Source organism: Dasypus novemcinctus, chromosome 13 (genome assembly GCF_030445035.2).
Source record: "Dasypus novemcinctus isolate mDasNov1 chromosome 13, mDasNov1.1.hap2, whole genome shotgun sequence".
Lineage (NCBI taxonomy): Eukaryota > Metazoa > Chordata > Mammalia > Cingulata > Dasypodidae > Dasypus > Dasypus novemcinctus.
The window spans coordinates 87279727-87293299 of NC_080685.1; the positions used below are offsets into that span (position 1 = coordinate 87279727).

A 13573-nucleotide genomic window follows, 5' to 3' on the forward strand; every position below is an offset into this window, starting at 1 on the left:
TGGGGGTTACCGAGGACGGAGGGGAGGGCCCCACGGGGAGGTGGAGCAGGAATCGGGCCAGCGGTGGGGGGAAGGTCAGGCAGAGGGCTGGGGAGCTGGGGGCCCACTGAGTCTGGGAAGGGACTCACCCTGTGCCAAAGCTGCCGGGGCAGGAGAGGCCCCTGTGAGTTGTGCAGGATTGCCACACCCCCTCCCCAACCAAGGATCTGGGAGATGCGGGTGGCCCTGGGCCAAACCAAGCACCACCTTTCCTCACCAGGTAGTGCCTCTCTGCACGTTCACACCCAATGCCGCGCTGGCAGGGGCTGCTGCTGTAACCTGAGCCCCGGGCGCCAGGAGGGGGAGAGACCCACCCTGCCCTCCTCACCCCCCAGCTCCCTTCCCGCTTCAAGGCGCACGCAGGCCGGGCCCAGGGAAGAAAGGGTGCTCTCAGTGCCTTGGAACAGGTAAGGATTAGGACCGATGACAGGTTGTCAGCGGCTCTGAGCACAGCTTGGTAATCCACAGCACCCGCGCTGCAGTGCCCTTTGATCCGGCCTTTTGAAAGCTTGATTATGAGACACAGCCCATGTTTCCATAAAGGGGAGAACAATTGTTTCCAGCCCAGACAAAGGACTCTTTGTTCAGTCCTGGGACCCGAGCCCCGAGCTGCCGAGGAAGGGAAGGACCGCCCCGCCCCGGGTGGGGAGGGGGCTGGGGCGGGGCAGGGCAGAGCTGGGTGCGGCAGATGCGCGGCTTCCCCCACGACTGCCCGTGACGTCCTGCCGCCTGCCCGAGGGGCGCGCCCGGGCCCGGGTTGGGGTGGAAAGGGGCTCTGAACGCGTGGAGCCTTTGTCTCACTTAGGGCGGGGGGAGGGCATCCGGCTGCCAGCAGCGCAGTGCCCCCTCTGTTTGGGGAAAGGGCTGGCTCCTCACAGCCGGTTTCCTGCACCTAAGCAAGCAGGGATCAGGGGAGGGAGCGCCTGGGGTTAGGAGAACTTGGAGAATGTTTGTAAGAAGGGAGGAAGAGGGGCGCTGCTGGGGAGGGGGTAGTGATTCCGACTGCAGCAGAATCTGTCGGGTTTGGAGCTGCCTCCCGCTTATCTCCATCTGCTCCCGCAGCTTTCGTGGGCCTGGCCAGAGAAAACCCACCTATTTTGCAAAACAAATCAGGCTGTTGGAGAGGGTGAGAGCTTTGCTCCCCTTCCAGAGCAAATGAGACAAGTGTGAATTGATGGGGGCTTCTGCCCAACCCCAGCTGCACCCTTCCCTTACTCATTTGTTAGTTAAATGCAGCCCCTTCCCTCCCTGTCATCCTTTCTGTCCACAAGGGAGGAGGCCTGGGGCCTGTCCTAGACCGACCTCCCAGGCAGCAGGAGCTGGGACATCCGGAGTGGGAGGCAAATGGGGGCTGGGTCTGGGATCCTATCGGGGCTGCTCCTGGGGAGACCAGAATGGCTCCTCTGGGGGAAAGAGAGAAGTAGAAAGCGTTGAATGCTGGCTTCCCAAATATGACCAGCACAAGCTGATGATAACACAAAGCTGAGTGCATTGCTTACCACGGTAAAGGAGGCGTCACGTGATGAATTTCTTGAGAATTGGAAGTTTGGTTTAAGAGGAACCTTTCAGTGCTAGGTGGAAGGTGATGCATCAGTCCAGGATTAGTGGGAAGGGCAAGGTGGGGATTTTTTTTTTAAGATTTATTTATTTACTTATTTCGGTTCCCTCTCCTCCACTCCCCACCCCCCGCCCCGGTTGTCTGTTCTCTGTGTCTATTTGCTGCGTCTTCTGCTTTGTCCACTTCTGTTGTTGTCAGCAGCAAGGGAGTCTGTGTTTCTTTTTGTTGCGTCATCTTGTTGTGTCAGCTCTCCGTGTGTGCCGTGCCATTCCTGGGCAGGCTGCACTTGCTTTCGCGCTGGGTGGCTCTCCTTACAGGGTGCACTCCTTGTGCGTGGGGCTCCCCTACGTGGGGGACACCCCTGTGTGGCACGGCACTCCTTGCGCTCATCAGCACTGCACGTGGGCCAGCTCCACACGGGTCAAGGAAGCCCGGGGTTTGAACTGCGGACCTCCCATGTGGTAGACAGACGCCCTATCCACTGGGCAAAGTCTGCTTCCCAAAGTGGGGATTTTTGAAGCAAGGGATTCACAGAATATTAGGGAGCTTTCCACTGAAGAGCTGATGGGTCTTTGGGGAAGTTCCTATAAAAGGGAACAATCAAGATTTTTATCTGGCCTGGGGTCTCCTGGAATAATGTAGACAAGGGAATCGTAAAGTCAAGTCACATTAATGTGTGGTGAACTGTGAGTGGGGACAGGTAATTCCAGTCTTAGGTGCGAGTTAAGAAGTCGTGGGGGTCGAGGGGTCAGTTCTCCAGGGGCTCCTCTGAGGCGTGGGAGAGCAGCTGGCAGGCCGGTGGTCCTGGAGAGCAATGACCAGACTGCACACTGGGGATAGAGAAATGTTAAAGTTGGAAAACAGCAGGGAGAGAAACTGTAGCTGACCCCTGAAGAGGCCCAAGACCCAGGCATGTGGGCTGGGAACCAGGCCTGCAGGTGCCAAACCGGTCCTTGCCCAGGGAGACAGGCTGTGTTGACTTTGGCAGCCCCACCCTGTGCCGCCTCCTACCCCAGAAGGGCCTGAAACTGACACTGGGCCCCGCTGGGAGCTGGAGATGTTTCCAGCCCCGTCCTGCTCAGGCTGGCTGTGGCAGGCTGCTGCCCTGACAGAGGAAGCCACCAGGCAGATGGGAGTGGGGGGAGCCGGGAGGGGGCAGCTTCAGGAGGGGGTTGATACGTGGCCCAGCTGGCTGGGAGACATAGGGACCAATGACAGTGACTGGTGAGGACCCTGGCAGGCAAGCCAGGGGAGAAGAGATGAGCTTTGGGAACATGAGCTATCATCCCGTGGTGCACGTAGGGTGGCCTGAACTCTAGAGATGTACTCTCATTCTTCACAGCAAACCATTCCATAGATGAGGAAACCAAGGCTCAGAGCTGAGTCAGTCAACAGACAGATGGGGTGAAGTGCAGAGCCAAGTTTTTGTGTCCGTTGTCACTTGGCAGCATTCTTCTGGGCTATCCAAGCATCTCATTCCAGCAGGCGCCAAGAGGGGAGCTGCGATCACTCCATAGGGACTGGGAAAGAAGAGAGAACGAAGCAAGGAGAAGAGCAGTCTTGTGAGGTGGGCAAGACCAGAAAGGGGGAAGAAGTGACAGAAGGGAGACATGGTGTAAAACATATATCAACATCATAAGCCTAAAATAATCACTTCCATATCTATTGTCCCTTTTCACAAAGAGACGGAGACAGGTGAAATGGGGACCTAAGAGAGCCAGCGAGGGACAGAGAAGGGCAGGGTTAAGCTGTGTGTTCTCGTGGGGAGAGAAGGGGAAACACAGTCCAGGGACAGAGGGAACTAGAAGGCAAGAGGGGCGGGAGGAGCAGGTGGCAGCTCCCTCGGGCCCTCCCGCTTGCCACTGTGTTGGCGGCCAGAGAGGACCTAGTGCCCGGTCTCTGCTGCCCCTGGCAGTCCTCCTGCTGAGATCCTGCCTCGCCACAGGCTGAGGGAGGGGCAGGGGATTTAATGGGTCAGAGAACCTAAAGGGTGGAAGGGGATGGGGCAGGATCTCATATGCTATTGCCCTGTGCTCTGGGCAATGGGATGGGAAGGATGGTCCACCCTGCTGGGTAATTTCTGTCTGGCTAAGGGTGACTCTCTAGCTTCAGTACTCTAGACCGAGAGAAACAGAATGCCAGGCTCCTCAGAGAAGTCAAGGGCTACCTTTCTTGAGGTCAGTTGAGGATGGAGAAGGGGAAAGGGGGGAGCAAGACCTGGGCTGGATCCCGTTTCTCAAGCTCCAGGACCTCGTCTCCACTTGGTTTCTCTCATCCATACCTCCACTCCCTCAGTTAAGTGGCTTATTTTAACTTTATTTCTAAAATTTGCAACAAACTGGCAATTAGGTATTACTATACCCATTTTACAACTGAGGAACCTGAGCCCAAGAGAGGCCCAGTACCTTGCTCACTTGGCCGCGGATTCTTTCGGAAGAACAGGTTCCCGTCAGGCTCTGTCTCTCCATCTTTGCCATCTCCCCCCTCTTTGTCACTCACCACCTAGTTACTCACTCTCCTCCTTTATGGATTTGGGACCTTGGATTGGAGTCTCTCTCACTCTTTCCATCTTGCCTTCATTCTGGGTGATTCGGTGTCCACAGAGAGATAACCCATCCAATAGCTTAAGTGTTTTGTTCCTTGGCCTGCTCAACTCCAACGATTTTCCTCTCCACTGGGACTTCAGTTACCCATTCCCATGACCCCATCATTTATTTTGTCATCACTAGGAACTGCCCTACCTCTTAAATCTTAAATTCAAATATCCCTTGACTTTCCCCCACTCCGCTTCTTCTATCTTTTGTATTTAATGCATTACTTTGAAACCTCCAGTCCCATGATGTTTCCACTTTGTCACTATCAGCCCCTTTCGGTTTTTGTCCTCCCCCAATACAATCTAGACCTCTCAGCCCACCATTCCAAACCCTTCCCAACCCCCTGAGCTATTATCCTTCTCAATAGCTTGGGGTTCTTAATGGCAAGGAATAGAATTCATTCTATTTTAAGCAGAAAGAGATTTTTTAAAAAAGAGATAAAGATAGCCCACAGAGTTGTTGAGAGCAGCGCAAAATGCAGAATCTAGGCTGAGTTTCCTGGAAAAACTCCCCAGCGCGCACTACGCAGTTAGGCTGCCCGCCCCAGCGGAGAAGGTGCAGACGCGGGAGGCTGCCCTGGCGGCCGGCTGAGAACCATGGTGTGCTAGCCTTCTCCGCCATGCTGGAGTGGAATTGCCTTTACTCTTTAATTTCAATGCTTCTGTACTGCTCCACTTTTTAGAACATGGATTATTTTTGTAATTAAAATAATTTAAAACACTTTTAGGGGAGCGGCTGTAGCTCAGTTCCTGCTTCTTAAGTACGAAGTCCAGGGTTCAATCCCCAGTATTTTATACACTGTCCACCTCCTCCTATAGCCAATGCTCCTCTTAGCTCAGATCACCAACATGTCTTGCCTAGCATTCTTTAACAGCCTGCTAACTGGTTTCCCAGGCTTTAGCCTTGCTCCTAACCCCAACTCCCTTCTAATTTTTCTCCACACTAAACAGAGTAATCTGTCTCAAGTGTGTTCTCATCACTCTGTTACTGGATTTTGCCTAGGTTCTTGGCTGTGCCGCAGAAATGAATTTCAAGAGCACGCTGGGTGAGTTAGGCTAGTAATTTATTCAGGTAGGGAGGGAAGAGAAATGGGAGAAAATAACAAAGCAGGGGTCCCAGGTAGAGAGGAAGGGGGTGAAAAGGGATAAAGAGGGCTGATTTACAGGCTACAATTCCCCATTATAGACTATAAATCTATAGGTTTACTTGCGCGGCCAAGGGGCAGAGGAAAAACAGAGAGAGTGGAACAAGTCCAGAGGCAAGAGAGCAGAGTGAGAACTTACTCAGGCTTCATTGTTTGCTTGATAAACTATTAATTATTCCACCCCTTTGCTAATGGCAGGGGAGGGGTTCCAGCTGTTTGCTGTTTTGATTGATTACCCCACCCACCAATCCCTTAGGACCCAATGATAAAGTCCCTAGGGAACATCCGGGGCTTTTCCTAGCTTCCAGAAGAGGTCTTTGTTCTAGATAGTAGAATCTTGGGGGGAGGGGGGGTCTTCCAGCAGCCATCTTGGGGGTTACTGATGTCCTCGAGGACTCTCTGCCAGGTTCCAGATCCATCTATTAATTCCATATCTTACTAACCTGCTTCAACTCTAACTTAAAATCCCTCAGTAGTTTCCCTTGCCCTCAGGATAAAGCCTAGAAAAGGCCCTTCAGGGAAGCAAATGTGCCTTGAGTGATTGAGCCCTCACCTACCACATGGGAGGTCCCTGGTTCGGTTCCTGGTACCTCCTAAAGAAGACAGCAAGCTGGAGTGATGGGCAGGCATGGCAAGCTGACACAACAAGATGATGCAACAAAAGACACAAGAAGAAAAACATAATGAGAGACACAACAAAGCAGGGAATGGGAGTGGCTCAAGTAGCTCAAGCGGTTAAGCACCTCCCTCCCATATCGGAGGTCCCAGATTCCGTTCCCAGTGCCTCCTAAAGAAGCAAAGATGAACAGACACAGCAAGTGGAAAATAACAAGGGAGAGGGGAGAAATAAATAAATAAAATAAACCTTTAAAAAAATGCCCTTCATGGTCAGACTGCACATCTCTTTTGGCATCCTCCTCCTCCCAACCCCACCTGTTGTCTCCACTCTCTTCTGGCCACTCCACATCTCTGGGCCTTTGTGATGATATTGATGTGGGCTATGGGTGGCAGGCTCTTTGTCTCTTCAGAGATAACCTAAACTATCTGTGACTTGTGGGTGTGGGATGATGAAAGGTTGCAGTCCTACCCTTGGTGAGCAGGAGACAGTTTAACAATGCAAGGTCTATAAACTTTAAGTATTCAGGGGAAATGCAAAGCAAATATGCTAAAAGCTTATCGAATGCCTGAGGTCCATGCTAAAAGCTCACTAAGATGTGGAAATATATGCTAATTCAAGCCTATTGAGAACTGAAACAAAAGGATCATTTGGCCTTTCCTCTCTGTATAAAAGGGACTAAAAAATCTTGTTCGGGGCTTGGGATTCAAACAGAAAGTTCCCGAGTCTGGCCGGCCGTCAATAAACTATTTTTCCTTCTCAAAATCATTCCTGAGTCCTGGCCTCTCTATACTCAAGTAATTGAACTTCTCTCAAATTCTACAACAATATTCCCTTTGCTTGGAAAACTCATCTTTTCTATCTTTGCCTGAATAACTCCTACCCTAAGCCTAAAGAGGTTTTACTTTGGGAGGGGAAAATAGGGAGTTATTGCTTATGAGGTACAGTTTCCATTTAGGATAATGAAAAAGTTTTAGCAATGGAAGGTGGTGATGGTAGCACAACACTGTGAATGTAATTAAAGCCACAGAATTGTACACTTAAAATGGCAAATTTTGTTATATATGTTACCACAATAAAAATAAACTACAGCAGGACACCATTTATTTCCTATGAGATAGGCAAGAATCCAAATGTTTGACAACACACCCTGTGGTAAGGCTGTTATGTTGAGAAATAGGCACTCTTTTTTTTTTTTTAGATTTATTTATTTTTATTTATTTCTTCCCCCTTTCCCCCAACCCTGGTTGTCTGTTCTCTGTGTCTATTTGCTGTGTCTTCTTTGCCTGCTTCTGTTGTTGTCAGCGGCATGGGAATCTGTGTTTCTTTTTGTTGCATCATCTTGTTGTGTCAGGTCTCTATGTGGGTGGCACCATTCCTGGGCAGGCTGCACTTTCTTTCCCACTGGGCGGCTCTCCTTACGAGGCACGCTCCTTGTGCATGGGGCTCCCCAATGTGGGGGACACCCCTGCGTGGCAGGGCACTCCTTGCGTGCATCAGCACTGCGCATGGGCCAGCTCCACACGGGTCAAGGAGGCCCGGGGTTTGAACCGCAGACCTCCCATGTGGTAGACGGACGCCCTAACCACTGGGCCAAGTCCGCTTCCCCAAATAGGTGCTTTTATATGTTGCTGGTGGAAATGCAAAATGATACACCACCTATGGAAGACATTTAGTAACATTTACCCAAATTAGAGATACATTTACCCTTTGACTCAGCAATCCCACTTCTGGGAATTTATTTAACAGATACACTTTGAACATGTAAGAAATGATGGATGTACAAACTTATTCATTGCAGTTGTCTAGAGCAAAAACTGAAAATAACCTAAATTTCCATCTAAAAGGGAAGAGGGTATAGCAGGTGGTTGAACACCTGCTTCCCATATACAAGGTCCAGGGTTCAATCCACAGTAACTCCTAATAATAATAATAATAATAATAATGAAAGGACTAGTTAAATAAACTATGGTACATCCACACAATTGAATACTATACAGCTGTTAAAAAAAAGAGAATGTTCTTTGTTACTGATGTGGAATCATCTCCTAGATACACTATTAAGTAAAAATACAACGAGTAAAGCAGCACAGATACACGTTACTTTCTGTATGTACAAAGAGAAATACTAGAAGAATACATAAGAAACTAATGAAAGTGGTTTTCTCTAGGTAGCAAGGGAATGGGATGGTGGGACATGAGCAGAATGGAACTTCTAATAGAGTTCCTGTTTATAGCCACCCGAACTTTCAACTATGTGAACTGCTGTACATTCAAATGCGTATAATTATATTTAAGTAACATGCCATGTAAACACACAACAAAGTATACTGAATAGTGTATAGTATAACCTTGGGCAAGTTCATAATTTCTCTCGTCCTTAGTTACCTTGCATGTAAAATGGGAATGATTACAGTGGTATATACTAAAGGCTGTTTGAGGTTTAAATGAATTAATGCACGGAAAACAGAACAGTGCCTGTCACACGAGTGCCCATTAAATGTCAGCTGTCATCAGCAGCAGGAGCAGCGTGCCAAACAGCTCAGAGAAGCAGAAGGATGCAACCGAAAAGAGCCTTAGGTTTTAAGTCTTTGTTTCTAAGCATCGCCATGAGTTAGCTTCCCTTCTGTGGGGTGAGAACTGCCCCAGTGGGACATGGAATTATGCATTTGGTCCCTGTCCTTAGGGACACACACAGGTTGGGGGGGGGGGACAGAGTTGGGACTGCATAGAATAGATAAGAGCTTGAGGTCATCTTTCTCCATCTGTGGCCCCTGCCATGTGCCATGGTAAAGTACTTTCATCTGCATGCTCTGATTTTTTGTGATGAAGGCAGGGAAGGGATCAGTATCCATATTAGTAGATGAAGACCTGGAGACTTGGAGAGCTTATGAGACTTGCATGTAAGTGGTAAAAGGTAGAGTTCGAATAAGAAATCATCTGGTCTTTCTCAAATACCCTAGTGAGGTGTATCATGCAGGAGACAGGGCTTGAAGCTAGCAGAGCGCTCGCCCTCCTCACCCCCGCACAGAGGTGGGACCCACCCACACCTCCCACCCACACTCACCCCTTTCCCGGCCTCCCAGCACAAGGGGAAGAGCCCCTTTTCCTGCTTAAGTAATCCTCCCCTGTGCTCTCAGCTCCATCGTCTCCCACCAACTCAGCACCTTTAGCACCTTGTTTCATCCCTCCCCCCCACTTTTTTTTTTTTTAGCAGCTTCATGGAGGTATATTTTCCAGATAGTAAAAGTTATTCAGGTTAAACATACATCTTGATGAGTTTGGGAACCCGTGGACGGCCTTGTAAGCAGCATTACAATGAGGCTGTGGGCACTTCGCCCATCCCCAGGTTCCCCTCGGGCCCCTTGCAGGCAGTCTCCTCCCAGCCCCCGCTCCCACCAACCACTGGTCTTTCTGTGACCGCTGTCACCCTTGGCTGGAATATAATGGATCAGTCTGTATTCAAGCAGCTCTTACCCTTAGTAACGTTTCTGAAATTCACCCATGATGTTCCACGAACAGGCAGTCCATGCCTTATTACTGCTGTGTTGTTTTTCCTGGGAAACGTCTCTAACTTAGGTAAGGGGTACCAAGTGTCTTCCATAGGGGTTGTATTGTTTTGCATTTCCACCAGCTATCACAGTAAGTTTATCCATCCAACTGTTGGTGGCTATTTGGATGGACTCCAGTTTTTAGTTTATGAACAATGCCTCTAGGAACACGCCTCTGTAAGTTTGTGTGTGGATATATGCTTTCCTTTCTCTTGGGGGTGCTAGGAGTGGCAATGCAGGGTCATGTTACAGGGTATGTTTATAAGAAATGGCCAAAACAGTTTGGTATTGTCCTATAAAGCTACACATACACTTTCCCCTTTCTCTTAGTTTTTTGGGAGGTATAGGAGATCGAACCCAGTACCTTGTACATGGGAAGCAGGCACTCAACCACTTGAGCTACATCCGCTCCCCTCCCCTCTATTTTAAGGTGACACAAACACTCCCTTCCCACCATGCCCCCATAAGCACTCTATCAAAGTATAATTTTCAAAAAGTTAAAAATGTGAGTCTCCTATATATGTAGTAAACACATACCAAAGCTTTCTTTAGTTCATTAACGAGAGCAAAGCTGTTTCAACAGAGGGCATAAGGGAAGCGGACTTGGCCCAGTGGTTAGGGCGTCCGCCTACCACATGGGAGGTCCGCGGTTCAAACCCTGGGCCTCCTTGACCTGTGTGGAGCTGGTGCTGATGCATGCAAGGCATGCTGTGCCACGCAGGGGTGTCCCCTGTGTAGGGGAGCCCCATGCGCAAGGAGTGCACCCCGTAAGGAGAGCCACCCAGCGTGAAAGAAAGTGCAGCCTGCCCAGGAATGGCGCCGCACACACGGAGAACTGACACAGCAAGATGACGCAACAAAAAGAAACACAGATAACTGGGGCTGGAGGAAGGGGAGAGAAATAAATAAATAAATCTTTAAAAAAAAACAGAGGGTATAAGACTGTAACTGTATGTACAGTTAGTACAAAAAAAGAAAGCTGGAACAAGATTAAAAAGTTGGATACAAAACTGGTTAATGTCCTACTGTGGTAGCAGAGACAAGGCAGGTGTATGCGGTACTGAAGGCCAGGACGCAAGAAGCTGAGAAGGAAGATTTATTAACAGCCGGCCGGGCTCGTGGACTCCTGTCCTGATAAAAAAACCGAGCCCTGAAAAGAATTTTTGGGTCCCTTTTATATAGAGGATGTAGGAGTAGGGAGTCAAACGGTGCTTACCTAGGACATTTTTTTTGTTAACTTCTTGGAGTTTCAAATGTTTTGAGTACCAGATAGGTCTTGCATTAACACAAATCCCCCACATTCCAGGTAAGCTTGAATTAACACATATAATGTGCATCTTCCCTGAATATCCCAAGTTTATACCTCTCAATTGGCTTTCTGGGAACTAGACACACTTGGATATAGCATAAGTTTGATTTTATGCACAGGCCATATTACTACAAGACAAGAACACTACAAATTTGTCATTCTCTTTTCTACCAGATAAAAATTATTTGCAACTCATCAGTTTCCAACAAGTTAACACCTAAATTCCCAGAGCCCTACAGACCCTACTGAGTAGCAAAAAGGAAGTTAAACACTGCCATCATCCCTAGAACAGCTGACAATCCGTAGGCTGGCTTGTTAGACCATGCGCTAGGACGATTTTGAAAGAGCACGCTATCATCTTTGTGCCTTATTTCCAAATTTTGGATAGTTTTTGTTAAGAAGTCATACTAAAAAATCCTTGAGGTTTTGCAAATACCTCGCTTTCCCCCTTCTCCTTTAATGTTTCTCTCTGTGCCGGAAAGGTCTGTCTCTCCTTCCCTGTCAGTCCAGGGCCTTCTCCGTACGGGACTCACTCTCCTTCTCCTGCAGGCCCAAGGGCTTAGGTGTCAGGTCCTTCCCACCTCAGGGTTTGGGGAACTGCCCCAGGCTCCAGCTTTCCTCCACCCCAGCAGCTGTCTGCTAGATGGCCTCCTAGAGAGGCTTGTGGCTTCCACTGGGCGGGGACTATTTTTATCTTTTTGGTGTCTTTTATAGCCCAGTGCCTGGCAGCCTGTAAGGCCTGGTAAGTGTTTGCTGAATAAATTGAATGAGGTGCTGGCTAGTCTCCATTTATGGAATGATTGCCATGGTTACCCATTTACCCGCATTATCCCCCCCCCCCCTTGCTCTTCCTCTTCCCCTCTGAGCGGTGGCCTGACAAGAAACAAAGCAGCTCTCCACCCCCTCAGGCCCTTCCTCTGAGAGGGTTTGTCCTACTAAAGTGGTCCCTGGGAGGCCCCGGGCTGCCTGAGGGAGCCCATTAGGACAGATTTGGGAGGATTTTCAGGTTTTAGAGGGTGATTGTATGGTCATTTCCTCTTTGCATATATGCTGGGCCTCCCGGGAGATACGTCTTTATACACTTTGCACCTTTTATTCTTGGCCTCCTGAATTAAATAAGCCCCGGATCGAAAGTTTCTGAGGAGGAGGCATTTTATTGTTGGGAGGTAACCCTCCTTAGTTCTGCGGTGTTTTGACTGTTGCGCCTTCCCTGCCGGGCTGAGGGGAGGCGGCTGCTTCCTTTAGAACCAAGGTCCAGGCTGGGGCACACTGTCCCAGCAACATCCCATAGCTCAGAGGGGAAAATGAACAAAGGCAAAGCGAAAAGAAATAACCCAGAAGAGTGACGCTAAACCAGATCATTTGGCTGACAAGAAAGGGCTTCTTGTGTAGGGTTCCCAGACCTCGGGTGACCATAAAATTTATCCTTCAAACTGGGACACCCTGGAGGGTGAAAGGAGGTGCTATTAATAATCACTTGGGACAACAACTTAAACCACAACTGTCCTGGGCCCACTGCATGGACACAGCAGCCCAGAGAAACAAATGTCGCCCAGAGCTTGTTCCTTCCATGCACTCATTCCACAAATGCTTACTCTTACCTCTGCTGGGAAGTCAAGATAGCAAGAAGTTCCTGGCCTCAGGTGCAGGGGAGAGGGAGAGAGGGACAGCTCATCAGGAAAGAGTGCTAAGCACCTGGATACGCACTTGGATGAGCTGGGTGATAAGCAGCGAGAAAGGGAGCAGGAGCACAGAGGAGGGGTGCCTCTCTGTCTCCATCTCAGTTAGTCTCTCAGGGGAACTGAAGCCTGAGCTGGGTTCCGAAGGAGAAGCAGCAGTGACTGGGCAAAGAGGTTTGAAGGTAGCAATGAAGAATGTTCCAGTCAGAAACAAAACAAAACAAAAACCCTGTAGAAGCACGGAGGAGATGGTCACTGATTGTAGGAGTAATCCAAAAGCTCCTGCTTATTTCTGGATGGCCTTCCTCTCTGTCCCATCCTGAGCGCTGCCCTCTGCTTCTGGAAAAGGGGCCCCACCTTAGCACCAGTAACTGTTAAGGACTGAGTGCTTTGGTCACTGACTTTCTGGCTTTCAGAAAAGCTCACTGAATGAAAGAAAGGCAGGTAGGACTCTATTCTACTGTGATGGAAATGCAGGGCTTAGACCTCGGGTTTGCTATTATTAATATTATTTTATTCCGTATTTGTATTTATCTTCCAAAAATTGAGCAAATAGTGCTATCTGCTGGGGATGATTGCCCAAGTTGCACACAGATCATTTACTCTTCACAACAGTCCTGGAGACAGTCTTTCTCATCTTCCTCTCACTGAGGTAAGAAATCTACCCAAGAGCTCACAGCTGACAGTGGTGAAATGAGATTTGCTAGGTAAACCTGATACTCTGAATTCTCTGAAGTCCACCCTATTAACCACAATTCCTCATTGTCAGGGAAGGCCGGGCTTCATGTTACTCATAACCTGGCCTCAGAGAGCTGACTCGGTGACCCACGGAAACCAGCAGGGATCCAGGGAAAGTGGACAGCAGAGAGGAATTCCAGGTAACCCACGGAGTCTGCTCCTTCCCGCAGGGCATGCCGGGGTCCTGAGGCAGAAACTAACCCTGACCGGGATCCCTCCACCCTCCACTCTCCAGGGTGGGACTGCCCTTCCTATCCGAGCACGTCCGGCCCGGTGATGTCACACCACCGGGCAGGGCTTCCGGGGATTGGTGACGCCCTGGTGACGTCAGGGAGGAGGAGGGGC

The 13573-nt window shown here is 49.5% G+C and overlaps 1 protein-coding gene across 1 annotated transcript in view; it reads left to right on the top strand.

The window, feature by feature from the left end:
- Nucleotides 1-281: 281 nt before the first annotated feature.
- Nucleotides 282-13573, top strand: part of GPR37L1 (G protein-coupled receptor 37 like 1) — a 33425-nt gene continuing 20133 nt past the window's right edge. Inside the window, exons 1-2 of the mRNA XM_071207645.1 lie at nucleotides 282-446; nucleotides 13260-13368. The gene's annotated coding sequence lies outside the window, so the exon portion shown is untranslated. The remainder of the gene's footprint in view (nucleotides 447-13259; nucleotides 13369-13573) is intronic.